The sequence below is a fragment of the Eretmochelys imbricata genome, chromosome 13, assembly GCF_965152235.1.
Source record: "Eretmochelys imbricata isolate rEreImb1 chromosome 13, rEreImb1.hap1, whole genome shotgun sequence".
NCBI classification, from domain to species: domain Eukaryota; kingdom Metazoa; phylum Chordata; order Testudines; family Cheloniidae; genus Eretmochelys; species Eretmochelys imbricata.
The window spans coordinates 34,204,750-34,213,259 of record NC_135584.1 but is presented as its reverse complement, the minus strand read 5'-3'; the positions used below and the strand labels follow the sequence as shown (position 1 = coordinate 34,213,259).

The 8,510-nt window shown below is 40.9% G+C and overlaps 1 pseudogene; it reads left to right on the top strand.

The window, feature by feature from the left end:
- Positions 1 to 2,065: 2,065 nt before the first annotated feature.
- On the top strand, positions 2,066 to 7,892 carry LOC144273849 (olfactory receptor 5J3-like; annotated as a pseudogene).
- The last annotated feature ends 618 nt before the right edge of the window (positions 7,893 to 8,510 follow it).

The window sequence follows — 8,510 nt, the reverse complement described above, 5'->3', positions numbered from 1 at the left end:
AAGTAGCTCCCAGAAGCAGTGGCATGTCCCTTCGACGGCTACTACACAGAGGCATGGCCAGACAGCTCTGCACGCTGCCATGTCTGCAGGCGCTGGCCCTGCAGCTCCCATTGGCCGTGGTTCCCAGCCAATAGGAGTTGCAGGGGCTGTGCTTGGGGTGGGGGCAGCTTCCCCTATGCATAGGAGCCAGAGGGGAATATGCCGCTGCTCCCAGGAGCCACACGGAATGGGACAAGCCTCCAACCCCGCTCCCCAGTGGGAGCTCGAGGGCCGGATTAAAACATCTGGAGGGCCAGATGCGGCTCTCGGGCCGTAGATTGCCCACACCTGATCTAAACTGATTATCAGATGATAGCTCTGGCTAGTCTTCTTATGTAATTCTTTCCTGATTCTTCCTACATTTATGGTCTTTATGTCTCCCTTTGGCACGGAGTCCCACAGTCTAATTATGTGTCTTATTTGTGCCATCCGCATATGCATTGAACACCCTCCCAACAGCGGTTCACCAAACAGCCACCCTCACCTTATGCAAAGCCTATAGAAAGAAAGAAAGGATAATTTGGTTGAATGGGCTTTTTCATTCATTATTATGTTTATGTGCAACTCTTGTTCTCTATAGACTTTATACTGCATTCACTTGAGTGTTTAGACTCAATGGTCATATCCCTACGGCCTGTTTGCATTCAGAACTCCAATGGCGTCTAGCAGGACTTCTTCTTTTAGACTTCCAGAGGGACGGAGCACAGTCAAGATTCTGTATGATCCCAATCTTGCAGACAGATTCACATGCATTCTAGTGGTCTGTAGTGACACTTAATTGCAATACGATTATTCATATGTTCATCCTATTCCCTGGAGTAAGGATTGGACACTATATGAATATTTATATGAGCATTTGAATTTTTACTAAGCCAACTAAATTGAAGAGTAAGGTCTACAGGATGATAATTAGGTCTGCAATTTTGCCTGGCTCTGAACTCTGGGCACTGAGGAAGAGAAAGGAGGAAATCTTGAATAGAGTGGAAATGAGAATGTTAAGATGGGTGCTTGGAATTACGAGGATGGACCATGTTCAGAAAAAATGAAGTAGGGCAAGTGTGAAGGTAGTACCAATTATAAAGAAGCTGAGGGAATCCAAGTTTAGATGGTTTGGCTATGCAAAAAGAAAATCAGGAGAACGTACAGGAAACAGGGAGTTAAACTGAGAAGTGCAGGATAAAATAAGTGTTGGAAGACCCCAAATTAGTTGGACGGACATCATAGTAAAGGATTTGGTTAGCTGCTGGGTTTCAGAAGAAATATGTTCAAGACAGACTAGAATGGATAGGAAGGACTTGAAGAGCCAACCCCATATAAATGAGAGTAAGGCTAGAAGAATTGAGTTGAGTAAGTGCAGCCAGGGGTTCAGACATTATTTTGCAAGATTGTCATGGTGGCAGATATGACAATATCCTGTAACATCCTGGACAAACCGTACTGAATTAAATTAGACCTTACTGAATTAAGTTTACCATCTTTGGAGTTCACTGTATTAAAAATGCAAATATTTATGTACTAGTGTAGGATTGCATGGAGTTTTTTAGGAGGAAATCATGAATAATACAATCTCTGGGAGATATGAGGAACTTCAAAGGACTACTGGGGACAATACATGTGATGTGGATGTCCTAGGATGATTTGTCGGGGAAAAGAGATGCAAATAACCTAGATTCCCTTCTTTTGAAGCTGCATTGCGGGAAGAGATCGTTTGGCTGGTTACCTATTCAAGGTCACTTCAATGGTGGAGTCATGTTCAACTTGCAGAAGAAGTGCTTTTATTGAATCTTCTTATATCTGGGGTCAAAGGAAGTAGAGTACGAGGCTTAACAAGAATGAGATTGGAAGATGCAATTTTGTGGGATTTAAGAAACCTTAATCCACCTATACTGACTCTTCTGGAAGGAAGAAGTCTTGCAAGGGACCATTACAATGGAAACCAATTTTACATGCCAGAGATTAAAGCACTTTTCCGAGAGATGGGAAACCAAACTTCAAATCTCTGCTCCACAACAGACAGAGGTGGGTCATGAGTGAGTGTCTCCCACATTCCAGGTGAGTTCCCTAAACACTATGTTAAAGGTATTAGAAGTCACTAAGGTTCCCTCTGCCTCTTTATGAATTTAGCCTTTTTTTTTCTTTGCCTCAGATGAAACTATTAGGCAAGCTTGTTTCAAATTCTCTAATATATCGGGTCAATCAAAACTGCATTTTTCAGTCAATCAACTCTCTGAAAAATATTGCCCAGCTGTATACAATACAGCTCCTCCTCTGTATCATCGCTTATTATTTCCTGCCATCTTATACAGTCCTCAACCTGTGCATCCATCTATTGATGGTGTTTAAGAATGGCTGGACAATTCCCATGCTTTCACCTCCGGTGCTCTCCTGTGGTATTATACATTATAGCTATCATCTTCACAGGAGTCTAGGATAAAATTCAATAAGGACAAATGCAAAGTACTCAACAATCAATTGCACAACTACAAAATGGGAAATGACTGCTTAGGAAGGAGTACTGCAGAAAGAGATCTGGGGGTCACAGTGGATCACAAGCTAAATATGAGTTAAGAGTGTAACACAGTTGCAAAAAAAAGCAAACATAATTCTGGGATGTATGAGCAGGAGTGTTATAAGCAAGACACGAGAAGTAATTCTTCTGCTCCACTCCACGCTTATTAGGCCTCAACTGGAGGGTTGTGTCCAGTTCTGGGTGCCACATTTCAGGTAAGATGTGGACAAATTGGAGAAAGTCCAGAGAAGAGCAACAAAAATTATTAAAGGTCTAGAGAACATGATCTATGAAGGAAGATTGAAAAAACTGGGTGTGTTTAGTCTGGAGAAGAGAAGATTGAGAGGGGAATGACAACAGTATTCCAGTACATTAAAGTTTATTACAAGGAGGAGGGAGAAAAAATACTTTCCTTAACCTCTGAGGATAGGACAAAAAGCAATAGGTTTAAATTGCAGCAAGGGTAGTTTAGGTTGGACATTAGTAAAAACTTCCTAACTGTCAGGGAGGTTAAGCACTGGAATAAATTGCCTAGGGAGGTTGTGAAATCTCCATCATTGAAGATTTTTAAGAGCAGGTTAGACAAACACCTGTCAGGGATGGTCTAGATAATACCTGGTCCTGCCATGAGTGCAGGGGACTGGACTAAATGACCTCTTGAAGTCCCTTCCATTCTATGATTTGCTACAATTCTATGATTTGCTATTTGGATGTCTAACTCCTTAGGCTGCTTTGGAGAATCTGAGCCTAAAACATGCCTTTTTAATTGACTGTCCCTGAGGTTGGAAACCTAAATCACTTGGGTCCTTTTGATAATCTAAGCCTCCTTGTCTTCATTCTTATGAACCATATGCCGTTGGTTAAGTGCTGACCCAGCACAGCTGACAGTGGTAGCTTAACACAAAGAGTGAACTTCAGGGATTTTGTCCCGGGGGAACAATACAACATTTAAACAGCTCTCCAGAAATCCTCTCTTCGTATTGGAGTCTGCTAAGGAAGGGGTCTTTGCTCCATTCCCACTGATAACCCTACACACCTCAGAAGTTTTCACTGCTCATCATTAAATATATATAGATAGATTAAGAAAACAAAAAGAGAAAGTCACAGGTCCGAATGATCTCACCATATTTAAGATCCATTGTTAAAAGGCAGGTGAGTTGATTCATATTTTTATTAATCTTTTATTTTCCTTTTAATCCCAAAGAACCAGGTTCTGCCCCCATCATCAAGGGGTGGTTCTCTGTGCAGAATCCCATTGATTTCAGCCAGACATAGCAGTCCACTCACCCAGAATCAGCAGCAGCACAGGGGCCATGGCTGGCAACTCAGCCATCTCTCTCTGTCTGCGTTTCTCAAGGCAGCACTGAGAAAACTGAGATCAGCTGGTGCATGATAGCAGTAGTTTCTACTTTTGGAGTCTGTATGTTGGAGGGGTGAATAGATTAGGAGCAGGTCCTTCTCTGGAGAAGGAGGTTAGCTTTTGATTTCCCTGTGAACAGAATCTGGCCGTGTTAACATTCAGGTTCTAGTCCAAGGTCCACCTCTTTGTTCAGGCATTTGTCTGATTAGCTGATAATTGGAAAATGTTTTAGTTTCTCTCTGGGAGACATATGGGCTAAACATAGATTTGACATTGGACAGATCATTGGCTTCATTCCCATTTCCTCTAAAAATCAATGTCAATTCCATGATGGCAGGAGAGATTCTCTTATGTATGAACAGTCTGATAGTCAGATGTGCAGGATCCTGAGTCAAAAGTCCCATTTGGTTAAATTTTCAGAGGAGCTTAAGTGATTTAGGAACAAAACTCCCATTAACTTTCAATCAGGCCCCTCTTTTTGAAATCATGTCAGCGTGCCTAGACAGCGTTTGCTGTGCACATTCATTTATTATGATCATTATTACTGTTCCTCAGTATTACATAAGGGGAAGTTTTCCCAACATACACAAGTTTTCACAATATACAAGATCTTTAAGCATAAAAAAGGGAAAGCTATTGTCTAAAATTTATCCCCATGAGTCACCAATAAATCCTGTCCTGAACCAACTCTGTAGGTTTGGGTAGTCAGGAGTTTTGTAATCGTAATGTGTTCTTCAGCTGCTCACTCATATCCTTAGGGATCGCTCTAAGTATTTCAATAATGGCTGGGATCATCTTTGTTCTCTTTTTCTATAATTGTTCTGCTTCATGGAAGTATTCTTCATACTTCGCTCTCTTTTCCTTCTTGTGTCTTTTCTGTGAGACTGTCTGCTGGTATGGCGCTATCAACTAACATGTTGGGCCTGTTTTTCTGACTGCTCCGTCTGTGACAATTGCCAGATCCCATAAAATCTTAAACCTCTTCGTTCTCTAGAGCACTTTCAATTTGGTGGTTGTAATAACACACAGTTTGTTTAAATCCCTACATCCACAGAGACTTAAATGCAGGAACTTCGTGGCCTCCTGTCTCTCATCTCTCCCAGCCAGGCACACTAGGTGCTCCACTGTCTCTTTCTTTTCAGAACACATTCTGCAGTTCAGGGAACAGTTCGGCTGGTCAATCTTACTTCTATGTAACTAAGCTTTAAGAACAGCTCTTGTGCGCGCCTATTGAGGATTTCTCTCTCTCTTTTCAGATATCCTTCTAGGAGCCTTGAGTTTATTCATCTATCACTAATAGCTTTGATCTCTCTCCACCACTGTCTGTGCATTCCTTTCTGTGCAAAACTTTGGAGTCTTTCTGCGGGGATTTCCTTTCTTCTTTCTTTCATGCTTTCTTGGGCTGTAATGCTCTCTCAATCATTGCTTATCCCCACCACCAGATGATCTTTTACTCTATGTGACTTTTCATATATTTTGGTGTTGTATTCTTCATTATCAATTCCTTCCTCCACAGATAGCAGACCTTTTCCTCCATCACACTGTCGGACGTCCTGTGCATGTGTTGACTGATATTCAGTACTCTATGCTTCAACAGCAGATGTCACGTTTGGATGTCAAATTTTTACTTATCTCCCCGATTCCACTTGATCACCTCTGCAGTGTACCATGTTCCTGTTTATCTTGTGTCATTGTTTGCACCAAAATGTTTGCATGTGGTTCAACATGACTAATCTCCCTTTTCAGGCTTTCAATCTCCATTTGTGTAAATAATCCTCTTTGCAATTAAGCTCTTAATTGTCCACTGAGTCTATGCTCAGTCATTTCCTTCTCGGTGTTGTCATTCCTCTCCTTCAATCTTCGAGGATTCATGTCCTCCAGCCTCTTTCTTCTGGTTCTGCCAAAATCCAACCTTTGATCATTTCTTGGTTTGTGCGTTCTTTTGCTTAAAATTATCTCTGGTTTTCTTGGATTGTTTGGTCAGTTGCATGATATTAGCCTGTGGTTACCCACTTCCGCACAACACACCTTGCCAGTGGAGAAGACTGTCATGAAGCTAAGCTCTTCTGAGGCTCTCTTTAAGACTTTGGTAATAATTATCAATTTGCCTGTATTCTCTGTATTTGATTTGGTTGTCAGCCTATACTATGCTGGGTCCCAAACCAGTAATTCTAGGTCTTGGGAGCTTATTACTTATTATTATTATTATTTATTATTAATAATTAATTTATTATTTATTTTATTATTATAGAAATCTTAGATATTTTAATAGGGATCAATCCAATAATATACAAAATCATCTACAACAGTGGTTTTCAACCTGTCTAAGATTTCCAAAGGGGTCTGCAATTTTGAAATTTTTTAGGAGTCCACAAATGAAAAAAGGTTGAAAACCACTGCTCAACAAAAATTGCAAAACGTAACAGACAAAGGGATATTTCTTATACGATTGGCCACATCCCCAGTGAGTATGAATCAGCTGTAGCTCCATTGGAGTAAATGGTCCAGATCCCCAGCTGGAGTGAAAACAGCGGTATCTCTACTGATGTGAGCGGGACAGATTAAAGAGTTTTTAGGCCCGAGAGAAACAGCAAGTGAGTGAATGACTTTAGAGCCCGGTGGTTGGGGCCTTCACACCAGATGCAGGAGACCCAGTATCCAGTCCCCTTTCTCCAACGCCTCTTTAATTATGGAAGCACAGTGGAACAGATTCAACAGGAGAGAGACGAAGCAAGGCCCGGATCAGACTGTCCCATAGTCCCAGCTGAGTGGGGATTTTGTGAATACCTGTGGGGCCTGATTCTGGGATTTAGGTGCTTAAAGTGGCAGTTAGATTCCTAAATCCCATTGTGTATCGGGCCCATTTTGTCACTGTAAAACACAAATTCCAAAAAGCTTATTGCTGCCTCTTTCTCTAAATCTCGTCTAATTAAAGAAACATATATTACTGGATAGAATAGGGCTCCCTTTGCATTCATCCAACTGAACAGATTATCTCCACATGCTGTTTCAATTCACTTTTATGATATGTGTTAATTTTATTTATTTATTTTTTGGTCTTATAGGTCACAGTTTTCCCGAATACGGATGGAAAATCAAACAACAGTGAGCGAATTTATTCTCCTGGAACTTTCCACTGACCCAAAGATGAAGATTTTCCTCTTTGTGGTGTTTTTAGTTATTTACCTAATCACTCGAGTTGATAACATAGCGATCATGGTGCTGATAAGAGGTGACCCTCACCTTCACAACCCCATGTACTTCTCCTCTTCCATTTATCCTTTGTTGCTATCTGCTTTTCCTCAGTCATCGTACCCAAAATGCTCATGAACTTCCTAGTGGAAGTTTTGTACTATTTCCATCAATGGCTGCATTGCCCAGATGTTCTTCATCCTCCTCTCAGCTGGTGCTGAAGATTTTATTCTCTCAGCCATGGCATATGACCGCTACGCTGCCGTCTGTAACCCATTGCATTACATGGAGACAATGAGCAAAGGGATCTGTGTTCATCCATGCCCTGCTTAACACAGTTTTTACCTTAAAGTTGCATTTCTGTGGGCCCTGTCAAATCCACCACTTCAGCTGTTTGCTCCCATCTCTGTTACTACTGTCCTGCACTGAGACCCTCACCAATCAAGTGGTGCTTCTTATTTCTGTTGTGATATTTGTATCAAGCTCCTTCCTCCTCATCCTGATCTCCTACATTCACATCATCGCCACCATCCTGAGGATACGCTCTCTGGAGGGCAGGCATAAAGCCTTCTCCACTGCAGGTCCCACTTGATTGTGATTGGTTTATGGTACCTGACAGGTTCTTTCCAGTACACAAAACCCAGCTCAGTCTCCTCTGTGTCTCTGGATGAAATGTTCTCCATTCAGTACAGCATCTTGACCCCCATGTTAAACCCCATCATCTGCAGCCTGAAAAACGAGGTGAAAAGACCACTAGGGAAAGAGTTGGGGACAAGGATGTTTCTCAAGTAGTGTTGGTGACCTTATTTAATTTAATTTTATTTATCTTTAAATAAAAAAGCATAGAACTGTGGATAACTAGTATTTGGGACATTCTCAGCTCAGGTAACGGACAGACACATTGGGACAAAACCTCAATTGGTCTAAATCAGTGTGGCTCCATTCAAGTCACCAGGCCAGATCCCCAAGAATCACTGAAGCACGGGGAACTGGATTCTGGGTCTCCTATTTCCAGAGTGTGTGCTCTGAGCACCAGGCTGTAGAGTCATTCACACAGTCCTCTCTTTCAATATCTCTTTAATCGGACCCCATGACTGCAGGGGAGCTGTGACCAATTTATACTAGCTGGTGATCTGGTCAATTCTATAAAAAGAAATTCTTCATCTATGAATTTCAGGGGTTTTTTTTACTAAATTGTTGAAAACCCCATTTAATAGCTGTAGTATCTTATTGAAGTCTCCCCTATTAAAAAGCTCAAGCATTTTAAATAACAATAATAATAATAAAAATAATACATTAATAATTAATACTTATATATATAATTATATACTATATAATATATACTTATATATAATTAATAATAATAATAATACATTAATAATTAATAATACATTAATTAATAATCTAATC